The sequence below is a fragment of the Schistocerca cancellata genome, chromosome 4 (genome assembly GCF_023864275.1).
Source record: "Schistocerca cancellata isolate TAMUIC-IGC-003103 chromosome 4, iqSchCanc2.1, whole genome shotgun sequence".
NCBI lineage: Eukaryota > Metazoa > Arthropoda > Insecta > Orthoptera > Acrididae > Schistocerca > Schistocerca cancellata.
Window position 1 is genome coordinate 187,727,980 of NC_064629.1, and position 25,670 is coordinate 187,753,649.

Genomic DNA, 25,670 nt, shown 5'->3' on the forward strand with positions numbered 1-25,670 from the left:
ATTATATGATTAAGCCTATATCTTAATGACCACAAAGTGAGACGACGGTCTCAGAGCGCAGTCGCAATAACAAGGCAAGATACCAAAGACGGGGAGGCTGAGCATTAAGAGGCCAAGTATCAGTGTAGCAAGTGTGGTGTCACCGCCAGACACCACACTTGCCAGGTGGTAGCCTTTAAATCGGCCGCGGTCCGTTAGTATACGTCGGACCCGCGTGTCGCCACTATCAGTGATTGCAGACCGAGCGCCGCCACACGGCAGGTCTAGAGAGACTTCTAGCACTCGCCCAGTTGTACAACCGACTTTGATAGCGATGGTTCACTGACAAAATACGCTCTCATTTGCCGAGACGATAGTTAGCATAGCCTTCAGCTACGTCATTTGCTAAGACCGAGCAAGGCGCCATTACCAGTTACTATTGATATTGTAATCATGTACCATCAAGAGCGGCGTTCACCATTAATGGATTAAAGTTAAGTATTCCACCAGCTACGTCCGTTTTTCTAAAGTCTAAATTCCTTGTCCTGTTCCAGACCTCACGCCAGCCTGCGTGAGCTAAAACGCGTGCCTTTCGGCTTCCTCTAGTACCCGGTGTTGGCTCTCCTGCCAACCCACAACAGCAAGAATGACGAATGTTGTGGCTCCGTGTAGCTATGTTAGTAGCATTCCCTCATGGATGAGCTGTCTTCAACTGCAGATATGGACCACCCGATGGCTTAAATACTGGTTGGCGGACGAATTGGTCAGGTACTATTAGAGGCACATGATGTGGGGCGAGAAGAAAGGTCTGTAATAGCTATACCTTCTAGGAGTAATGCTGCTGCCACTTGCCAGTGAGGCGAGCACCCTGAGCCACAGTGGTAGACACCTGAATTGTCCTCAGTAACACAATTGGATTTATTGTTGTCTTGTGGATGTGTGTTGTTTGGGCTCTTGTTGTCTTAGCCCCTAGGCTCTCATATGTAGGTAGTCCATGGCGCTATAATTTTGTGTTGGTGGACCATATGCCCAGACATAGCCATCTCTGTGGGCGAGTGAGCAATGTGACAAAGTCTCATGTGGGGACCCGGGTTCAATTCTCGGTACTGCCAAGGATTTTTCCTTGGTTTGAGCACTAGATTGGGGTGCACTCAGCCTTGTGATGCCAATTCAGAAACTAATTAATTAATAGGTAGCGGTTCCGTGGTCGAAACGTCGACAATGGCTGGGAGTGCGATGTGATGACCCCATGCTCCTTTTTTTCTTTTTTCTTTTTTTTTTTTTTTTTTACAAGAGGTAGCTGTTTAACCTATTATGAATCGCGCTTCAGTGGGTTTGAACAAAATACAGTGGTATCAACTTCTAAATGGATTGGGGTCTCGTTTGCTTACAGTGTCACAAAAAACGTGATTGTAGTTCAAAAAAATGTTCAAATGTGTGAAATCCTGTAGGACTTAACTGCTAAGGTCATCAGTCCCTAAGCTTACACACTACTTAACCTAAATTATCCTAAGGACAAACACACACACCCATGCCCGAGGGAGGACTCGAACCTCCACCGGGACCAGCCGCACAGTCCATGACTGCAGCTCCATAGACCGCTCGGCTAATCCCGCGCGGCGTGATTGTAGTGATGGCTTCACTCAATGTGGGTTAAATACCTCATTGGGCCATCGGTGCACTTGAACCCTTGCACTATTTACAGAAGCGCAATATGTTAACTCATGAGTCTACATTACATGCCTGTAGTCGGCTACTGTCCAAGTTCTGTGTTTGGTCCACTGAGGGTGTGCAGCTGTGAGCTATGGTGTTCTGCGAGGTACCCAAATCCAAATGTCCACTGCATGCAGCTCTGTTCGCACATTTCATTCGGCAACTGGTTCATATGGACCTGCATTCGCTAAAAGCAGCAATTCATGTCACTTTGACAACTGTGTTGATATACCAACAAATCGGGCTACTGCATTCAGCGTGTGATCATGGGCATGTACAAATGCGATAGCTCCTTTCAGCCATTCTGTCACGTCTCCACGTTGACCCATCTTAGTGCAATAATTAGATACAGCCGACTGTCATACATACAACAATTTTTCGCCATGACTTATGTCAATGGTTGTGGGTCACGTGACTGCCTGGTACCTGTTCTGTACCGTCTATAGCGCTTCAGAGTGATTAGTGTGCTCTTTTTAAGATGGTGACTAATGTTTTGTCCACTCTTAAGGATTATCCTTCAGTCAGTGAAGAAAATCTGATTTATTTGTCATGATGAAGTATTGTGCAATGTTGTGATGCATAAGCTAATTAGAGCTGTCTCTTCTCTAGGATGACCAGATAAAGAAATGTTTCAGAGTGGCCGTTGATTAGTGCAGACAAAGAGGAAGCAAGTTGAATGTTTAAAATAAATTGTCTTAGATACTAAAATGCGACAGAAAAAAGGAAACTAAAAAAGAGTATGCAACACTGGTATTTTTTATATCAAAACAGTTTGTCCAGTTCCACAGTCAGTTGGTATAGTACACTCGATTAAAACATTTTTGGGATTGGGCCTTCGGTGTCTTGTTTCGTTGCAAAGTCGGGGTGTGTTTAAATTTCTCAATAAAATAATAGGTGCAGGTACTTTTAGAATTAGTTTATGCAGTGAAGTTCCAGGCAGCATCAATGAATATAAAAATTCAGTAGTGTAATGCATGGCTTTCTCTCTGCCTAAGACCGTGCCAACAAAGTAATAAATTTGTGATGGGGTCTCAGACTTGGGCGGAGTGAAGTAATTTACACTACTGACTTGTTCATCTGAAGGTGACAAAATAGCTCTTTCCTGAAACCGATCAAGTGTCTTAGTTGACGTATTGTGAATATCCGGGTATACTTTTGCAGTTAATTCCGAGACGTTTGGCACGAAACAAAGAAATTATTAATAAGTATTTTACTGTTCGTTACTTGAAATTTGCCATATTCTAGATTAAGCAGTTATTTGCAAGTTTTACATTACCTTGTCCGGAAAATAGAACTCTGGGGGGTTGGGTTGTTTTGGGAAGGAGACCAGACAGCGAGGTCATCGGTCTCATTGGATTAGGGAAGAATGGGGAAGGAAGTCGGCCGTGCCCTTTCAGAGGAACCATCCCGGCATTTGCCTGGAGTGATTTAGGGAAATCACGGAAAACCTAAATCAGAATGGCCGGACGCGGGATTGAACCGTCGTCCTCCCGAAAATATAGAACTCTAATATTAGTTTTAATGTCCAGGTTTGTTAGATGTGGCCATAGGTATGATCTTTCCAAAGATTCCTTGACCTCGTCTGTTTTCGTCCCTTTTCAGATTGCGGGTGATATCGGACGGAGGTCTCTAGAAAACAAAACGATGAAGCCGCCCATATGGCTATTGTTGTTACGCAACTCTTGCATTGTTCTGTCTAACACTTTAGCGGATGTTTTGTGGGACATCGATACCTCATCCCAAACAATCAAAGTGCAGTCATCTATCAGTTTACCAGTATTACTTTCTGCAGTTGTAGTCACCAGAAATTTTCAGTGTAAGTTTGAATGCTGGGTGAGCAGTTCGACCGCCTTCTAAAAGTGTGGCAGCAGTGCCAGACGATGCCCCAACGATGGCAATTTTTCCACCAGGCCTGATTTTTGGGAGTATTAGATTAATTAAAAATGTCTTTCTAGTGCCTCCGAGCGCATCTACAAAAACATTTTCCCTTCGTTGTTGTTGACTGATGACATTAGCAAGTCGTAAACATTTTTTCCTCGTGAGCCAAATAACAATTCCTTTTAACTGTCTGTAAAAGTCGGTAATGATCGTAGTTTATTTCTCGCAAATATGCCAAACTGATTGGGTTGATACATCCCTTAGCCCGCAACATCTCGGAAATGTGCGGTCTCTTAGACCTCGTAATGTTTATCGCATGACTCCACATTAGTTGACAAAAATTAAGTAAGTATTCAACTAGTTCGTATTATAAATAAATTTAATACTATGCAGCATGTATAGAGGCTGTACCTGAAACGAACACGAAATATCACGGCTATGTGCAGTCATTTGGTATCAGTCTTCAAATGATTGTTAACATTGTTACAACAGTCACAATATTCGTGAATAAAATGAAATGTTTGCAGAAAATGTAAATGTAGGTAATAATCCAATGAACTGGAAATATTAAATCACCACACTTTTGCAGAGTCGAACCACATAATTCTACTATATTCCTGGTAAACTAGTTGACGACATTTGGTGCACTAGTACGCTAGTTTCTTTTTCATGGATTCAGGTCACAGGTACACGCATTCCTCTTTTCCATTCCATCAGTTGGTATGCCTCCAACATGTCGTCATGAAGTAACTTCTCTCATGTTTGAGATTCAGTGGGCCCTTGCCCCAAAATTCGATTTTTAACTCTTTGTTGAGGAATTCATCCTTTCAAAATGATATGCAGAGGTATTTTTCTTGCTCTAACAGGCTCAGAACGTGCTCACTTGAAATTACTTTTGCCGTGAAAGTACTGTGTTTGCTGTGAGCTCACACCAAGCTCTTCTTCTAACATGATATGTTCTTCACTGGTATTACTCTCTGTCTCATAGTGACCACTTAGCTACCACAAAATCGGGATCAGATCAGAATCGTCAAAAATGTTGTAGCAATTCCCATTTTCCTCTTCACCTACATCACGTAACTGCTCTTGCACCCAAACTTCAAAATTTGAATCAGCTGCAGACATATTAAGTAGAGAATCGCTATGGGCTCTACATAACACCGACTTACAAGTTAGAGGTCATTCCAATAACGCTCACAGCAGTATCAGAATTCCCAGAATTTCATGCCTCTCCCCATTTCCCGGAATTCCTTCTCCCTTCCCCCTCCCCCTGTGGCCAATAGCGTCACATATTTTTGGCAATTAGTCCAGGAATTTATACTTTTAAAATGTTATACTGAGGTGTTTTTCTTGCTCTAACAGGCTCAGAAAGTCCACACTTGAAATTATTTTTGTCGCCAAAGTACTGTTTCCTGTCAGGAATTATCTGTGGTAGAGATCACACCAGGCTCTTCTTCCAATAAGGTATTTTCTTCCCTAGTATCCCTCTCTGTTTCACAGTGACTACCAGCTACCATAGAATTAGGATCAGCATCATCAAAATTGCTCAGGATCATCAAAACTGGCATGAAGTCATCCAATAACTGTGGGGCCACAGAGCACTGACTTTTCCCCCCTCTACCTTCCCCCCGTGGCCAATAGCATCAAAAACATGTGTCAATGTCATCATGCTGTGGGCCAGTAACTGTGTGGCTCCACAGCACTGATGTCTTGGCCAGTGACATGCATGTTCAGCTTCATACCCCTCAAGCAATTTTACTTTTTATAATTTGATTGTGTGAGTACGATCATTTGCTGTCTGCACTTTATAGTGAGATGACCAGCATGAAGTGCCAGCAGCTATCAGTTGGAAAGCAAACCTCTGACAGTAAGTACTTCTCAGTTCTTTTTGTTATAACAACAGGGTTACTATTAACAAAGTGAATTTGCAGGAGGCAGCAGCTAATGTTGTACAGCTTCTTTGTAAGACTTAGCCGGCCGGAGTGACCGAGCGGTTAAAGGCGCTACAGTCTGGAACCGCACGACCGCTACGGTCGCAGGTTCGAATCCTGCCTCGGGCATGGATGTGTGTGATGTCCTTAGGTTAGTTAGGTTTAAGTAGTTCTAAGTTCTAGGGGACTTATGACCACAGCAGTTGAGTCCCATAGTGCTCAGAGCCATTTGAACCATTTTTGTAAGACTTAGAGAACTATTTCTTTGCAGTGCATGTGCACTTTACAGATGTGTTGACCTATTTTCATAAGTTAATAACGTCATGGCATCCTGTGTATGCACCATATACATTTAATGTGTTTATACTTAGGTTATGTTCTTATTGTTACAGGCCTTGATCCAGTGTTTGCATAGCCACAACAGCCTCCAGTAGTTAGAAAAGAATTTGGAGGTAATTCGAGATAGGTGGAGAGTGGGCTGTATCCAATGAGATGCATGTGATACAATCTGATTGGCCACTGCGCCCTGACATGCAACCAACATATGTCGAGGGTTGTTTGTGCAATACTAGGTGTTGTGACCATCTGGCGAGCGATTTACATGATTCCACATGGATGGCTCAGCGAAGAAAAAAGAAGTAATAGCCAGAGGGGTTCTGTGATGTATGTACACGTGTGTGTAAGTAAATACATCCAATAAAAACTGTTTTTATTTTCAACCATATCAACCAATACCAGCTGCCAGTTGAACTTGTAGCAGCAGAGTCTTGTAATTGCCACATGTATTACAAGATCTGTCCACCTTCACACATATCAAGTACACACACAGTGGAATAGGTATAAACTTTGTAAGGTAATAGATAGAAAATTCCAGTATCATTGTTGTTGTATGTTAAGATATGAGACAGACAGACATGATACACAAGTGCTGATATATGTCATGCCTTAAGGTATGAACTTGTGTGCCAGCAGTTGAATTTTAGCTTAACAAGTTACATTCTGAGTTATTAGTTGCAAGACACACACTTGCAGTTTATAAAAGAGTTTTTTTTTATGTACCATGTATAGTCTCAAAATTCGGTAGTTTCAGTACCAGTATTGGTGACGTGGTGACATATCTGCTCTCTGTTTTTGTTGGAATCTGCATTATAATTTATACTACCACATTGGGGTGATTGGTGCACAGTACAGTAAGCATACTTTAAATACAATTTAAGTTGGCATTTAGAAATTTTGGTAGGTAGAAATCGTAGCTTATATATTTACGCTTTATGCATACAGTGAAAAAGTTCATTTATGCTACGTTATTCCATCAGTCCATGGCAAACACTTGTTGTAAGTTAATCTGAAGCATTTCTGATTTTGAGGAATTTGTATGACGCAAAAAATTGATCAGTTGATATTACATAACACTTCATCCCAATATATATTACAGCAAATAACATTGTATCAAAATGCTCCCTGTCCAACAAAATACCTCCAAACTCCACTAAAATGTTTCCCAAACCTCAGCTCCCATCATTACCACACTCTGCACCCTCCACACTACCTGGCAGTCTGTGGGTTCCAGCTGTGCAATTGCGTCTTGTATCAGGGTGGTCAGTTTGGAGCTTTTTTATTACTTCCCTTAAGACTCCCGCAGATGAACACTCGCTCCAGATGATTAATGCTAGGTATTTTTTGTGAAGCTAATTTTTCTGGTGACAGTGTGGCCCTATGCATGTTCAGGTCTCCTTGTAGTACATTACCAGCTACTTCTAGACTACTCCATCATCTAAACAAATACCCTGAAAGTCGCTATACAGCACCTGTCAGAGGGTTCTTACACGTTCTAATGCAGGATGAGTTACATAACCTCCACCCAAGCATCTGCCTCTACCTTTATATGTCTGTCCTACAACATACATCGAGGAAGGCAGCAACAGTAGCAATGTATCAATATTCAGCGTCTTTGATGGAACTGCGTTAAAGTTAACAGTATAGAAGTCTTTACAGTGTGTATCTAAAGTGTCAAAGTGATCTATATTGCAGGAGGTAGGCTATCAATAACATGCCCATGTTAAAGCTCTTTTTTATGATACTTTTCTGTAACTTCTAGGTTCTAGTGCACATGCCAATTAGAAGAAATATTATTCTGCAACCAGGCTCCTGCCACCACTACTGTTTTACCAGCGGGCATTAATAAGAAAAAAGTGTGTAATATCCAGTCAGTGTGTTTCAAATGCATTACTTAGTGTTGTATATTGTACACACTGTGGAGGTACCAAGTAGAGAATGTATTTTGTCGTTTAAAAAAAAACTTAGCTGAAGCACAGTGCAGTATTTAAAACTTTGTGCGCTACAGCACTTACCTGAGGAACTGCAGAAGGCATTGCCCATCAAGCCTGCCTTCAGCCTGCAGATTGACAGTGATACACAGAAATCGGGATGCAAATAGTGTAGCTGTTCACACAGCAATGCATAGGTGCCACATTTGCACTAGTACCAAACAACAGCCACCAGAAATTCCTACAACAATATGAGTAATACCACAATTTTGCTTCAGCTTTCATGCTGTTCACCAAGTTGGTCATAAACTATATATGACCCCGACAATGATATGAGGTCTCTCAATTGGATGTTGTATTTCTATAACAGCATGGTTACAGTGGCGTGAGGTACACTATCTATTCCTCTCTTGCAGTGTACGGTATGTGACACCTAACATTTTCCTTCCTCACGACCTTGAGACTGTAGCTAGATCCCGTCATTTATTACAGAGTAACCATTTTAACAAACTTTAGTTGTAATGCAAATATGCATTAAAATCTGCTTTTGCTACCGATAAATTGTTCTTATATCATTTTCTCCACATCAGTGACATAACTAAAATAATTCTACACTAACAAATACACCTTAAAACTCTACCATTCAAAAGTACAGTATCTAATGCTCTGATTAATGCTGATCTAGAATTTCAGATAGGTGCTGGAGGCTGTGTTCACGACACAGGACACAAACAAAAAGGCCAACCTGACGTGAACAAGTTGCAGCTCATGTATATCATTGGAGGGCCCTCTCGCTGGAGCAAGAAGCCTTTCGTCATAGGACTGTGGGCTATGCTTACACGGGTTAGGAGGAGCCCAACCTGCCTGTGTGGCTGGAAGGAGGTACGCCACTGATGCTTTGTAGACTTGTCTGTAACTTCCAGCTACTCTTCTTCTCACTTAACATGTGACTCTGTACTTCAACAGTGAGGGGATAACATGCAGAGGGACGGTACGCTGAACTAACTGAGAGTCACAACACGCTGTTACATCTGCCCTTTCATTTCCTACAATACCCATGTACCCTGGAACCCAAAAGATAGGCGCCTCCTTCCCTAAACTTTTTAGTTCGAGGACGGCCTCCTGGCTATTCTGGACTACTGTATCTACTGACTACAAGCGCTGTAGAGCCTGAAGGGCGCTTATGGAATCGTAACAGACAAGGAATTTAGCACTCGAAACACATCTCATCTGCTCCAATGCTCGCAAGATCGCTTGTAATTCCACACTGGAGACAATAAAGTCTTGAGGCAGTCCAATCTTGAGAACACTATCAGGAAAAACAACAGAGTGACCAATGGAGTCTCCTTGTTTATACCGAACCGTAAAAACAGTTACAGAATTGTAGTGCTTCAATTAAAATGTCTTAAAATAATCTACTAACAATACATGCAGGAATGCGACCTCTCCTGTACTGAACGAAATACACTCCTGGAAATTGAAATAAGAACACCGTGAATTCATTGTCCCAGGAAGGGGAAACTTTATTGACACATCCCTGGGGTCAGATACATCACATGATCACACTGACAGAACCACAGGCACATAGACACAGGCAACAGAGCATGCACAATGTCGGCACTAGTACAGTGTATATCCACCTTTCACAGCAATGCAGGCTGCTATTCTCCCATGGAGACGATCGTAGAGATGCTGGATGTAGTCCTGTGGAACGGCTTGCCATGCCATTTCCACCTGGCGCCTCAGTTGGACCAGCGTTCGTGCTGGACGTGCAGACCGCGTGAGACGACGCTTCATCCAGTCCCAAACATGCTCAATGGGGGACAGATCCGGAGATCTTGCTGGCCAGGGTAGTTGACTTACACCTTCTAGAGCACGTTGGGTGGCACAGGATACATGCGGACGTGCATTGTCCTGTTGGAACAGCAAGTTCCCTTGCCGGTCTAGGAATGGTAGAACGATGGGTTCGATGACGGTTTGGATGTACCGTGCACTATTCAGTGTCCCCTCGACGATCACCAGTGGTGTACGGCCAGTGTAGGAGATCGCTCCCCACACCATGATGCCGGGTGATGGCCCTGTGTGCCTCGGTCGTATGCAGTCCTGATTGTGGCGCTCACCTGCACGGCGCCAAACACGCGTACGACCATCATTGGCCCCAAGGCAGAAGCGACTCTCATCGCTGAAGACGACACGTCTCCATTCGTCCCTCCATTCACGCCTGTCGCGACACCACTGGAGGCGGGCTGCACGATGTTGGGGCGTGAGCGGAAGACGGCCTAACGGTGTGCGGGACCGTAGCCCAGCTTCATGGAGACGGTTGCGAATGGTCCTCGCCGATACCCCAGGAGCAACAGTGTCCCTAATTTGCTGGGAAGTGGCGGTGCGGTCCCCTACGGCACTGCGTAGGATCCTACGGTCTTGGCGTGCATCCGTGCGTCGCTGCGGTCCGGTCCCAGGTCGACGGGCACGTGCACCTTCCGCCGACCACTGGCGACAACATCGATGTACTGTGGAGACCTCACGTCCCACGTGTTGAGCAATTCGGCGGAACGTCCACCCGGCCTCCCGCATGCCCACTATACGCCCTCGCTCAAAGTCCGTCAACTGCACATACGGTTCACGTCCACGCTGTCGCGGCATGCTACCAGTGTTAAAGACTGCGATGGAGCTCCGTATGCCACGGCAAACTGGCTGACACTGACGGCGGCGGTGCACAAATGCTGCGCAGCTAGCGCCATTCGACGGCCAACACCGCGGTTCCTGGTGTGTCCGCTGTGCCGTGCGTGTGATCATTGCTTGTACAGCCCTCTCGCAGTGTCCGGAGCAAGTATGGTGGGTCTGACACACCGGTGTCAATGTGTTCTTTTTTCCATTTCCAGGAGTGTATAAAAATACTCTGGGCCTCTACAGTAACTGGGTGGCAGACAGTTAAAACTCTGGATTAGGGCCTGAACTTGCTCCACACCAAGTGACTCCAGCACACACTGCACATGGATCCCAAATGGCCTAGTTGCTTATGGACGGTGGGAGAAAAGGCGTTCCAAGAACACACGAGTAACTTTATGGTATGCAGGTGAATTTAGAGCAGTTAGGAACTTTCATACTTGACGGATCATGAGGAGCTGTTGCAGATAGTGAGTGGCAGTTGCTGACCATCAACACAGAGGCTTGGTTTGGAGCTGGTCCCGTAAGAACCTGCAGCCAGCCTAATCTCCTCATGGTGGATAGCATCAATGATTTTCAAATAGGAAGGCCTCGCTGATCCATACACTATGCACCCATAGTCTATCTGCGATCACATGAAAGCCCTAAAAACTGGAGCAGACAGGCCCCGTCCTCTCCTAAGACCTGTGGCTTAGGCACTTCAAAATATTCAGTGCCTTCTGGATCCTGGCTTTCACGCTTCTCAGGTGTGGTAACTACGACAGTTTGGAATCAAAACTGAGGCCCAAAAACTTCACTGAGGCTTTAAAATGTAGAATGGTGTCCCTCATTTCAATTCATATAAATTAAAAATACGAGAACGACTAAAATGAAAATACACACACTTATCAGCAGAAAACTGAAAACCGATCTAGGGAACCTACACCTTTAACCTCTGCACTGTAAGCTGCAACCGACGAGTTGCTGTTGCAATACTGAAGGTAGAACAGAAAACAGCAAAATTATCCAAAAATCAGGAGCAATCTAAAGGACTCCTTACCATGGATGTGCTACTGTTTATGACTACGTCAAATATGCCCCGAGCAACACCATTCTCCTGCTCAAAACTATCAACAGCACATCAGCAACTCAGGACCTAAAAAGCGCGTTGATAGGAAGGACCACATGAAGATGGAGAGATGGCTAAGAAAACGCAATTGGTGGAACTGTCCCAGATTACTGTGTCTCCAAGTGCATTGTATGCCTTACTGATGTCAAAGAATATACCAATAGAGTGATGCTTACGTAGGAAAGCCTGCTAGAAAGCAACTTGAAGCAGCATCATGTCGTAAACAATGGATCGAAATCCCCTGAGTTCACACTGAGAGTGGCTAAGAAGTTTCCTGGTCTTTAACATCCAGACCAGGCGACTGTTAACCATTCACTCCAGGCTGTTTCCAATATAGCTCGTTAAGGCGACACTCCGGTAACTGCTGGGACACGTTCAGTCCCTTTCTGGGTTGAGGAGAGGTATCAAAATGGCCTCTGTCTATGATTCGGGATATTGACCTATCTGACATATGAAATTAAAACATGACTTCCTCTGATGCTGCTTGCAAATGTCGAAGCATGCTGTACTGGACTTGGTCGTGACTGAGTGCAGTATCATGAGCCTCAGGGTGCTGAATCCAGCTCCCACATGAAGAAAGGGCTGCTCTAAGACTCAGAATTGCTGGATATGAAGTCCAGCTGAGTCCTCTCTATGGTTGCACGGTTGTGACATAATGCTGGGTCTGGGATGGAATTGGCAGTAGTCGTCGCAAAATGCTCTGCCATTCTCTGAGCAACGTCTCCAGGCATTTGGAGACACCTCTGTTTCAGTACTGCCACTACTGGTTAACGACTGTATTTACTGGAAATCCTCCTTGTGGCTCCCCATACTTTCATAGAACAGGTGGAACGATTGACAGAGTCCAGGAATTCTTGCCCTGACCTTTTCTTGTTCTTTATAATGACACATCGAACACTGGCCCTCGCAACTCGAAAGACTGCAGGATCTTCTGCTGTTGGGTGGCATTTAAACTGTTGTAGAGCCACACACCTGATCTGGATTGCTGAGTGGCACCTATTGGTCCACCAAGGAACACAATACTTCCTAAGATGACCTAAGGCCTTTGGGATGGATAAGTCAGTGGCACTCTGGACCACTTGTGTGATGTGGACTCCTGGCCACTCCCGCCAGAGGTTCGAGTCCTCCCTCAGGCATGGGTGTGTGTGTTGTTCTTAGCATAAGTTAGTTTAAATTAGTTTAAGTAGTGTGTAAGTCTAGGGACCGATGACCTCAGCAGTTTGGTCCCTTAGGAATTCACACACATTTGAACATTTGATGTGGACTCCCCATTCCTGGATGCCTTGGTTTTCAAACACAGCTTGCTGGCTGTACTGCAGACCATCCATTTTGGTGGCTTCCTTTCAGTTAATGCTTCATCTGATAGGTGGATCCACAGTGGGAAGCAGTCACTGGAATGAAGGTCATCAGTTGCTTCCCACTAAGAAGAGTCTGTGAGGGCTGGAGAGCAGAAAGAGAGGTTGATGGCTGACGACACCCAGTAGCACCTGAGAAATGAATGGGATAGACTGTGTTGAGGATGTGCAGCTCTTGAGATATCATGAGGCTCTCCAAAGTTCGACCTCTACGGCAAGTTGAGTTCAAGCCCCATAATACACTGTGGGTATTGAAGTCACGCAGTAGGAGAAATGGGCGAGGAGGTTGTTCTATAAGACCTTGAGAGCCTCAGAGTCTATTGCATCCTGTGGAGGTAAATACAGTGAACAGATAGTGATCTTGCGACGCACATGAACTGCTGCTGTTTGTATGCCAGTAACCAAGGAGAGAGCAGAGTAGTAGTGGACATTATTGATAAGCACAGCAATACCTTCCTTGGCTCTTTCCCCAGTCAGGTCATCCTTGTGGTGGAGGGTACAGCCAAATATGGGGCCGATGCTGTAGAGTACTCTCTGTAAAACCGAACTGATATCCCATCTGGACCTGGTGACTTATTTGTTTTCAACTTATTCAGTTGCTTGTCTACTCCAAGGATGCCTGTTACTGTGTCCCCCATACAGGAGTCTGTTTGATTGTCAATTGATGATACGTATGTGCAAGCTAGTCTATGGTGGCGGCAGTTCTCCGTTTGCCAAACGACTAAAAAGTCACGCTTCCCTGGAGCACTCCTGGCGATAATTTTGTTTATGATTGAACACTTGCTATCGAGGATAATATCATGGGTCCTATTACTCAACGAGTTTTTGAGCCACTCACATATCTGGGAATCTATTCTGTATGCTGGTACCTTCGTTAATTGTCTACAGTGGAGACTGCGTCTGCCAAACGACTAAAAAGTCATAACCATTATACTCAAGAGGTGCCACGTCTATCAATAGTGTAAGGAAATCTGACTAGTGGCCCCAGTGTGGATCATCCCTGAGTTGGCCAACTTGACATTAAATTAACTTAATTCCTTCAAACCCACAACAAAATAAATTATGTCATAGGGAATGAATGGGTGTCATTGAAAAATTGATAACAAGGACCGACAGTCTCACAAAGAGATTTATTAACGAGTATCAAGGTCAAGAGAAAATAAACATATAAACAGGAACGTCAACTGTGTAATACTTCATTAACACGAACTCAGGTTTGTTGGCAATAGACTTGGGAAACCTAACTGGAACTTACGTGTGGATGAGACTGGCTACTGCGAGTGGAAGAATGCCCGTCTAGTCAAGCAGACTCTGCTGTATCGTTCTGATTGGTATCTTGCATCTAATTATAATTAAGCATGCTGGGAGTGACTACTGTAAGTGCAAGGCTGCTACGAAAAAAGACGGTCGTGAAAACGATTGATAGGCTTCTGAATTTGCCGAAGCTGCCCAATGTTACCGATGTAGCCAGAGAAAGATGAGATGCTGTCGTCTGCGTGCAGGCACTGCCGAAGAGTCATATTGCGGGAGATAACCTCACGTCCTCTGGTGATTGCTTCACGTACGCGAAAATATAAAGTTTCGCCCGGGTGTCTGGACGTGTTTACAACTAACTGCTCTCTCCGTAGAAATGGAAGAGCTCTAATGACTGTGCTCCGCGACGGTCGAGGGTCGAGAAGGAAGTTCCCTGCCTCTCCCGTTGCTCAAAACCTTCAGAAAAACAGTCGTTCCCCATGATGTTCCTGAATAAACCTATCGTGGCTCACCAGTGGTTACCGAGCCAATCATGTTTTCTAGCAAGGAGACCCAATCTTCCTTAACCAATCACTGCAGTGCAGTAAACATTCTGTTCTCCAAAAAGCAGCAGCACCCAATTCCTGGAGGTCCTGCAGCGCATTTCACAAGATGTGGGAAGCTTCCTAGGGAAAATAAGCTCCGTCTCGTCCATAAAACGATGTAGTGGGCGCCGTTTTGGCGAGGCACGGCGGCATCTAAGAAACGCGACATCCAGAGAAATTCGTCGTCCCATATCACAAGGTACGCTGCTGCACTCGTAATACACACATTAGCCGGGACCCAGCCCGACGCCGCTTTACCTGGTTGAGGAGACCAGGCTCCCACACCACGTCCACTCGCTAATAAAGTAGTAAGGCCGGCCCCAGGATGCCCCGCGCCAATAGTTTCTAAAGAAGTGTCATTTCGCATTCAGCTACAGCGGTACCGCCCTCTTGCTTGGCCACTAGCGGCCAGAATGGCGGCCCATAAACCACTGCCCTGCAGGGCCCAAAGGAATCCGCGAACTAGTTTGCTGCTCAGAGAAAGCTCTGAAGCTGCTCTTAAAGCAAAGGTCACCTCCAGCGTCCAAAAATCTGTCTCTATAGCCGAGTTTCATTCTACTACTGCTACTCAAGTACTGTGAGATCAATCAGTGGTTTACCCTAACCTCGATAGTCCATCAGATTAACATCAATCACGAAAAATTTAGATACACCAGAGGCAAATGAAATTGTACGATAATCACAGAAACAAAATGAAAGGGGAAGTGCCTGACGGGTATTACCACGGCAGTGGCCTGCCCGGAAGACACCGGCATCTTTCATATGTACGAACTTCCTGCATGTATGATTTATTAAATGCGATATTTAAAACTTTGACTTTTTTTTTGCTGTCTTCTGTCAGACTGGTGAACAAGTGACTGCATAGAAGCCTTCGATCCACTTCGCGGTTTTAGGTAGGATCAAAATTTTCTCGAGTTCGCAGCAAGATCATTTGCTAAGGTATGTCGATGGTAGTTTTCGTATGCTTCCCACAGTGTACTTTTTACATACACACGAATTTATATTAACTTCTGCTTGTCGTCATTTCTGAACCGAAAGTGCAACAGTCTCTGTTTCCTTAGCAAATTTCCGAATTTTGTATTAAACCATAGTAGGTCTTTTCTGTCCTTTCTTGGCACATACTTTTCCAGGGTACGAACTACAGTCCGTTTAAACATTGCCCATAATTCCTCTACATCCATCCTATTGGAACTAAAGTATGTCCATTCATTTTCTAGCCATAATCACTTTGATGACATCTTGATCACTAATCCCTGTCTCTCTATCGACACCATCGATAATGTCAGGCCTGTTTGAGGCTACAAGGCATAAAATATTTCCGTTGTGTGTAGGCTGCCGAATTAGCTGCTTAAGACAGTTTTCGGAAAACGGGTTGAGAACTACTTCACAAGACTGTTTGTCTGTACCATTTACACTGATTCCACAGATGGCCCAGTCTATACTTCATAGGCTGATGTCGCCCCCAACTAATATTACATGGTCTAGGTATTTCCATACTGCTGAGCATAGATTTTCTTTGAATGACTCTAAAACTGTCATGATGGAACCTGGTGGGCTGCAAAAACATCCAATAATTAATTTGAGTTCACTTTAATCTGATACATGCGTTCAGATAACTTCACAGTCAGACTCAATTACGACCTCGATAGATAAATGATAATTGAAACATTCACATAGATAATGTTCTAAGGAAGCCAAACCAGAGACAATTTTGCTGGTAGAACACTTAGAAGATGCGAAAGGTCTACTAAAGAGATTGCTTACAGTATGATTGTCCGTTCTCTACTAGAGTACTGCTATGTGGTATGGGATCCTTACTGGATAGAATTGATGGAGGACATCGAAAAAGTCCAAAGAAGGGCAGCTCGTTTTTTACTATCACGGAACAGGGGACAGAGTGTCATGGCTATGATGGGAGAAATGATCATCGTAATAAAAGAAGAGAAATCACAGCTCGCACAGAAAGATTTAAGGGTGGATTTTTCCCATACGTTGCTAGAGAGTGGGATGGTAGAAAAACAGCCTGAAGGTGCCTCTGCCAGGCACTTGAGAGTGAATTCAGAGTATTCATGTAGATGTAGATGTGGATGCAGATGCAGACAATATTTTTATCGACTGCAATCAACACTTCCTTCTATTGCACCGTATCTAATCTGTGTTTTCGATATATGTTCCATGCCTCGCTCAATATTTCAGTGCTTTTTTATGTTGGGTTTCAGCCAGCTCAAAGTCCCCAGGCTAATTTGAGCGAGATAACTTTCCTGGAAGTCAGTAAACTCAGGAAGTTTGTTATGAATATTTACACGATTTAATGTTAAAGTTTTGACAGTCGAAGTGCCTTTACTTTTGTACGCAATCTCATTTTACTCTCTGTGTATTGACTGGCGAGCATTCATGAGAGGACCTCAAACTACGCCGGGCGCTGTGGCCGAACAGTTCTAGGCACTTCAGTCTGGAACCGCGCTGCTGCTACGGTCGTAGGGTCGAATCCTGCCTCGGGCATGGATGTGTGTGATGTCGTTAGGTTAGTTAGGTTTAAGTAGTTCTAAGTCTAGGGGACTGATGACCTCAGATGTTACGTCCTATAGTGCTTAGAGCCATTTGAACCATTTGAACCTCAAACTACCTCCTAGCCTAAAATAACCACATGTGCGCCCCACAATTACTCTGCTACTTGAGTAGCTGCTTCCTTTCTGTAATGCACCCCTGACCTATATGGGGGAATCCTACAATTCTCCATCCCATAACGTGAGTAGAGGAATCTGCAACCAAGGACATGACAGAATCGATGGAGCTTGGTTGAGATCCTGCACTCGGCTCCAAACCAAACCATTTCTGGGATTGATGCTGCAATTGTGAACTCTGCTTGCATACTGTGCATAAGGCCGCTTCCACTAGCCACCCTTACGAAATGAGGATGGCCTCAGAACTCAATTTACAGATGTCATTGGTGCTGATGTGAGACACAGGTTGCAGATGACTGCACCCTGCACTCTCGACAGCTTCAGGAAGGGCCTCCTCTACATCTCGGAAGAGATTCCCTGGCAGACATACCAAGTGTACATTCGATTTCTTTCCAGACTGGGGTCGATATGCCTCATCGGCACCATAACATACCTAACAAAGGAGCTCCTGATAACTAATAAACTGCTCCCTGTGCATGCCATCTCAGGCCCTGCTGAAGGAGTGGCCACCTGTTCACTTATACGTTAAATGGACGAGGGCATATGGCCAGCCTCCACATTGACTCTCCACCTTGAGCAATGTGGACGCGTTATAAACAGCAATGCAATCTGCGGTGAAGGCAGAGCCACCACATCAGGTACACTGCATTGTGCTCGGCAGCAGAGCCGCTGGGAGAAACAACCAATACCTAAGGTGTTCCATGCAACACTCCAGATGCTCTGACACCGCTACAACCGGAGGCAGCATCCTGAAGACAGCTGACCGTGGCCAAAAGCATCTTCAGATGTTCACAAACTGCAGCCAACTCCTCCAGTGTCTGCATACAGCAAGCGCACAACCTGTCCATCTTAGTACTGCTAACTTAAGAATTAGCTATAAAAGACAAAACAGAAAGCTAAATATTGTGTAACTTGCTGTTTTCCTGACGTGTCACCTATGGAGGCTGATGCCTTACTGAGGTGTATAGCTGGTCATTCAAAATAAATGACTACTGTGCTCAGACTGCATCAATCTACACTCTACAGTTACTAAAACGTTAGGTTCCTCCTATTAAATACAAAAACACGAACAGAATTTAAGAATTAAACTACGAAAAACACAGAAAGAGCTGAATAAGTAACTTACTGCTCTGCTGGTCCGTCACAGGTGGCAGCTGGAAACTAAATAGGATAAAATGAATGGTCACTGGCTGTTCAAAATAAAAAAAAAAGGCTCTACACAGAATTTCAGCTTTATTAGCTAATGGCAGCCTACAAATATAGCAGTCCACTGCATCCTTTTATAATGATCTTGTTTTCTATGGTTTGGCCATAGGAACTTTGATTTGATAAGTCACATCCACTTTCCATACAAGTTGTTCCAGATCAGGGAGCAGCCATCTTGCAGGACTTTTCACGATGTGCGATCTAAAATAAATGAGACTCAAGTTTTCTGTGAGGGTGAAATGTGAGGCAGTGGGGCTACCCTTAAAGTGCACCTCAGGGGTGAGCAGCCACCCGAAGCCAGTGTATATGACAAAAGTTACACGCTCCTGGCGGTGAAATTTCTTAAATTTTAAGAAGCTATTCACCTTGGCAGGTATTTCTACACATACTAGGTCAAGTGTAGAGCAATCCAGAAGATCATGTGTTAACTGCTCGCTCGTAGTAAACAGGTTAAGTGTACTTGTTTTTGGTCCAGGATTGGCGTTATTTATCCCCTCTGAGAGAATGACATCAAATCTGCATGTTTCATGTGCAGATTAGCGAAATTGGTGAAGTGAAGGGGCCCGACAATCTTATGCTCCTCTGACTGCATACCTTCAGACGTAATAGATGTATCAGGATTCTGTCACTCACTGTCAACATTCTGATGTTTCATTGGGAAATAAACATCAGCAAAGTTATAATGCCCATGAATATTAAACATGTCATAATGATTCGTAGACTATGCATTTGTCTTGCAGTTTCTTTTGCAAGCCAGAAGTGACCACATTGAGAAAAAGGTGTCGTCATTTTTATATTAATAACGCCCTTTTCATCAGATCTATCGTCTGGAAGAGGGATATAGAAGGGTCACCGTTTTAAGGGATTAAAGACATGCAACTGAATGCCCAAACACAGGATCCTACTTAGAGCTTACCCAGGTAATCTTTCTTGCATTTCAAAGAACTAGGCCTGTATGACATTCAAGGTGAATCCATCAAGCTTATTAGAGATTGAGATATTCCACGATATCACGCTGTTTTAACTCTATATGTGCATGACAGTTTGTTTTCCAGCATTTGCTTCATGTTTTAGTGGATGCATGAGTTTTCATCACAGCACAGCGTTGCTCTTAATGGTGTGACACCACACACAGTTTGCAATTTTGGGTTCCTTTCCAAACCGGGCATAGATGGACTTAGGAAAAGGATTACATCTTGGTACCCAACCACAGAATTATCAGTCCAGGTCTATAATATCCTACCCCCAAATGAACCCCTAATAACAGGATATGGTAAAACTGTGGCACAGAATACCAGGTGTTTGTCAATAGCAATAGGACAGCATGAGAAGCTATGGCTTGTCAATATATTATTTCTGTTTATTTTTACATCATACAAATCCATTGTTGTATTTTGTTTTTAGAGCCAATCTTCTTCACAAACATCACAACGGTGGTAGTATGTGTTGGGAACATACATGGGGGCTAGTTAAGTCTCTGACAATGAGGCACCCAGCCCTCATGCACATGAGGATTTAGTGGCACCTTGTATGACGATGACACCATATCAACTATGAGTTACAGGGCAGGGGTGCGACACGGGGTGTATCTGAAATGAATGTAGAAAATGAAAGGGTTGGTAGAGTGAGTCATAACAAGCACATTTCGCATGGCATCCCATGTCCGTATCCCTTAGCAAACGGCACTAGGCATCGTTGAAGACCATCGTGCACAACCAAGAGGGTAGACACACAACATGCCATCTGAGCTGCCATGACAGCAGGTCTGCAGGGCAACGTCGTCAATCTATTTGTGGCATCAAGGTAAATTAGAAGTCGGGATCAAGTTTTATAACCTTTATTTGAAAACAGTTAAAAAAATTGCTCAAAATTATTCCCTCCTGCTTTAATGCAGGCTGTGTAATGACACTTGAGTGACTGTCACACTCCTCACAAACTGGAAATTGTATCAGAGGCTGCCATAATGTGCGCTTTCAGCTCTTCATCAGGCTCAATAAGGCAACAGACTTCAGGTGGCCCCAGAGGAAAACAATCGATGGGTGTCAAGTCGGAGGAATGTGCATGCCATGCCACCAGTCCAACGAGCCCTACCCAGTTCTCACCAAAGGTTTCATCCAAATGTATTCACACTGCATGTGTGAAGTGCGCAGATGCTCGTTGTGTTGGTATCACATTTGCTATTGCATATTGAGTGGAACACGTTCCAATAACTCTGACAGAGTTTCTCATAAAAAGGTTAAATATCTGTTTGTGTTTAGTCACTGGGCAAACGTATATGGACTGACCAGATTATTACCTACCAACCTGGCAAAATGTTGACAATGAAACGATCTTGGTGACCACAAACTAAGACAGCATGCAGATTTCCCCATGCCAACACATGATGATTATGGCTGTTGAACATAACGTCTTGTGTAAAGGACGCCTCATCCGTAAAAAGTACACAGTTCAGGAGGTCCAGTTGAATGGCACACCTTTGCAAAAACCACTGGCAGAATTCAATTCAATATGGAAAATCATCTGGGGTAAGGGCAAGGTGAGAGGGGGCAATTCATCTTCATGCCAAACACACCAAATTGTGAAATGACTTACTCCCATTTCCTGTGCAACACACTGCGAGCTTGTTGAGGGTGTGTTTTCCAGCAGTGCTATTGCCTTCTCTTCAAACTCTGGTATACACACTGTGCGTTGATGACTGTCAGTCAAGCCTTCGCACCTGTAACGCGAAATGAATACACCAAGTTTAAAAGTAGGCCCTAAATGCACATGTGCCATTACGAGAATGTGCCAGTGGAAAACGTACCTCAGGTGAACCTGTTTCTCATAAGGGCCTATGGATGGCAGTAAATATCTGTGGATCTGGCAATCGACAATTCAGAAACTGTCGAACGTACAAACATAGGGCAGAGTGAGCATTTCCATCTGCCATCCGATAAGCTTAGTGCATGTGTACCCTATCCTCCCAAGAATAGCTCTCTATTTCCTGTGCGCTCCACACAGTAACAAACACAAGAATGTCCCCATTTGATGACAAACTGACGCAGGCAAACCAGACTCTGCAGTGAGCACAGGTGCTGACTCTGTGCAACACCTAACAAACAGGCATTTTTACACCAAAAAGTAACACGTTCACATCCCAGTAAAAGGTGGAAAACCCGTAGTGTTGCCCCACTTGGGATATTCGCAACTATGTCAACTACAGCGTTTGTAAAAAAATGTCATAAAACTTCAACCCGACGTCTCTTTTACCTTGATGTCACAAATACATTGAAATCGTTGCCCTGCAGATCTGCTATCATGATGGAAAGTTGTGTGCCTACCCTTTTGGTGGCATGCAAAGCTGTTCAACGACACCTAGTACCGTATGCTAAGGGATGCGGACATAGGTTCCGATGTGAAATATTCTTGTTATGACGCACTCTACCAGCCCTCTCATTTTCCACATTTGTTTCAGATACATCGTCATCACTGATAAGGGTGACAAGTGGGGAAGGTACAGAGATGACAGGTCATAAATAACTGTGCCAGACTGCATTTAGTCCCCATACTATGGTTGATATGTTCGCCTTTTCTGACTCAAAATTAAAATTTTTGAATTTGTAATTTGTAAAGTTGTATCAATTCTTTTATGACTGTTTATTATTACTTTTTCGAGTAATTTTTCTTCCTTACATTTCTTCTTCTTCTCGGATGGGACAACTAAAGACCATATGCCAATTGTAGTTCCTTATTGATTGTTCTTTTCTTTTCTTCCATTGCTGTTTCATCTCTTCACTGTTTTTCATCCTGTCTCCTACATCTTCACGCAAGTTTCTTGCACCAACCTATCTTGGAATCCTTCCATTTTCAATACTTTTCCCCTAAACGCTTCTCTGTTAGTTGTTTCTTCAGCTATTATATTATTTTTTTCTAAATCCTTTTTTATTTCGTGGGTCCTACTTGCTGACCTTTTACCCCACAGATATCTGAAGACCTTTTCAGTTAATTCGCCATCCTGCGTTCGATATAAATGTCCAATAAGTACCAGCCTTTTTCTTCTCATTACTTATGATATGTTTTCTATGTTTCGTCTCCAGTTACCCTTATGTCAATCTGATACCCATCAGGGTGTGAAGATTGGTGTTTTACGTCTCGTCGATGGTGTGATCATTACAGACGGCGCACCTGCTCAGCTCGACAAAGATGAGAAAGGAAACCGTACGTGATATGGTCAAAGGGAAACCACAGAAAACTTCAATTGATGCTGTTTTGTCGAAAACTGACGTTTTGATGCTATGGTTGAGTACAAAATACAAGCTGATTCTTGAACCAAGGAAAACAGCACGCTCAGTCCGGAACCGCGCGACTGCTACGGTCGCAGGTTCGAATCCTGCCTTGGGCATGGATGTGTGTGATGTCCTTAGGTTAGTTAGGTTTAAGTAGTTCTAAGTTCTAGGGGACTGATGGCCGCAGATGTTAAGTCCCTTAGTGCTCAGAGCCATTTGAACCATTTTTTTGAAAACAGCAAGGAGCCACTGATAATAACTCTATTTATATATACAAAATCGCCGTTAACAATTTCGAATTGACAGCATCATTTTCACGTTCATATTCCATTTGTTGATGCTTACTTTAGTTCTTGGTTGCGTGTCCTCCCCCCCCTCCCCCCCCTCCCCCACACACACTCTTAAGGCGGAAGTTCCAGGCGGTAAGAGAACTGACAATATAACGACGAGGAAGTTTAGGCGTACTCATCTAAAACTCAAATATTTCAACTTTAGAGATCTGTTTCTTTTGTTTTCATATGTCATTAGGTACGGTTACAGTTAAACAGGTCACTTCCCATATCGTTACTGCTGTGATGCACCATCACTCCAAGCTAATAACTGACGGAAACAACAACAAATTTAATATAAACGCGAACAGCCGTCTGAAGATGAACCTATGAGTTCGAAAGCCACGACGACGCTATTTGTATAAATAAATAGCATTATTAACAGTGTCCGGTTGCTATTTTCTGCTTTTCAAGGATCAACTAGCAACATGAATCGAGCTTAGGCGCACAGTGATTTGAATTTTGTCCTTCCAAAATATGAATCCAGTTTGTTACTCGCGGTGGTACTTCTCTTAGTGGAACGTTCATTTCCAAATTTCCTTGTTTCTTTCTTCCTTCCATTTATTCTCATCTACCGTTAACTTGCACGGTTTGGAGACTTAAGTTACGTACACTTGCCCATAAACAACTTCCAAGGTGTCAGTCGTTCAAAATAGTAGCGCTAAAATATGGCTACTAATTTAAGTCTAACTGCTAAAGCGTAATTCTGCCAGTATTGGGTGGGCCAGAAGAGACGTTGAGACGTACTCAGAGCGACCCAGACTGTCTGCGCGACAACTTTCGCTCTTTCACAGGGGTTACTGCGAATCAGTGGCGCCCGGAAGCTGATGCCATCTTTTACGGGTCATAACATTTGATCTGCTGTGGGTGTCGGTTAACAGCGGTTTCAGCCCATGTTTCTTTAGTATGCAGTTTATGGTATTGGCTCTATCGCAGCAAAAGGGAAGCCATACAGTAGGTTTCTTGGTCTCTCCCGTCTTTCCGGAAAGGTTACTACTACGCATTAGACGTCTATTGCTGTTCTTATTTCTTTATCGCCATAGGTACTTTTCTAGAAATCGTATGTTATTCGACTACCTTGGCGGTACGTGTTAATGTGTGAAAGGCAGCTTTCTTCTGTATCACGTAATGAAAATGGTTCAAATGGCTCTGAGCACTATGGGACTTAACATCTATGGTCATCAGTCCCCTAGAACTTAGAACTACTTAAACCTAACTAACCTAAGGACAGCACACAACACCCAGCCATCACGAGGCAGAGAAAATCCCTGACCCCGCCGGGAATCGAACCCGGGAACCCGGGCGTGGGAAGCGAGAACGCTACGTAATGAAAACTTATCGCATTTGGGTGAAAGTCGATTTGTGTGAATTTCCGAAAAATCGAGTTCAAGTGGATCGGCCACTTTGCTTTACATCAACAGGTCTAGCTAGAGTGGCTCGTCTTCTCTCTCTCTCTCTCTCTCTTTGTCTCCACAGGAACATTAACGGTAATATGGACATCATTCATGTAATCTTAGACCTGCCGCAGTGCAATATCATCATCTAGCAAGGTTAAGAGAGTGTACTGTGCGTACTAATAAAAATAGTTAGGACGGTGGTCAGCCGAATTTAGTACCACTTCAACAAATAAATTTGCTACGACTATAGCTGTGCTGTCACTCGTGTTTGCTGCGCCAAGGAATAGAAAAGCAACTGGAATCACTCAACAGAGGAAAGTCCACTGGACCTGACGGGATACCAATTCGATTCTACACAAAGTACGCGAAAGAACTTGCTCCCCTTCTAATAGCCGTGTACCGCAAGTCTCTAGAGGAACGGAAGGTTCCAAATGATTGGAAAAGAGCACAGGTAGTCCCAGACTTCAAGAAGGGTCGTCGAGCAGATGCGCAAAACTATAGACCTATATCTCTGACGTCGATCTGTTGTAGAATTTTAGAACATGTTTTTTGCTCGAGTATCATGTCGTTTTTGGAAACCCAGAATCTACTATGTAGGAATCAACATGGATTCCGGAAACAGCGATCGCGTGAGACCCAACTCGCTTTATTTGTTCATGAGACCCAGAAAATATTAGGTACAGGCTACCAGGTAGATGCTATTTTTCTTGACTTCCGGAAGGCGTTCGATACAGTTCCGCACTGTCGCCTGATAAACAAAGTAAGAGCCTACGGAATATCAGACCAGCTGTGTGGCTGGATTGAAGAGTTTTTAGCAAACAGAACACAGCATGTTGTTATCAACGGAGAGACGTCTACAGACGTTAAAGTAACCTCTGGCGTGCCACAGGGGAGTGTTATGGGACCATTGCTTTTCACAATATATATAAATGACCTAGTAGATAGTGTCGGAAGTTCCATGCGGCGTTTCGCGGATGATGCTGTAGTGTACAGAGAAGTTGCAGCATTAGAAAATTGTAGCGAAATGCAGGAAGATCTGCAGCGGATAGGCAC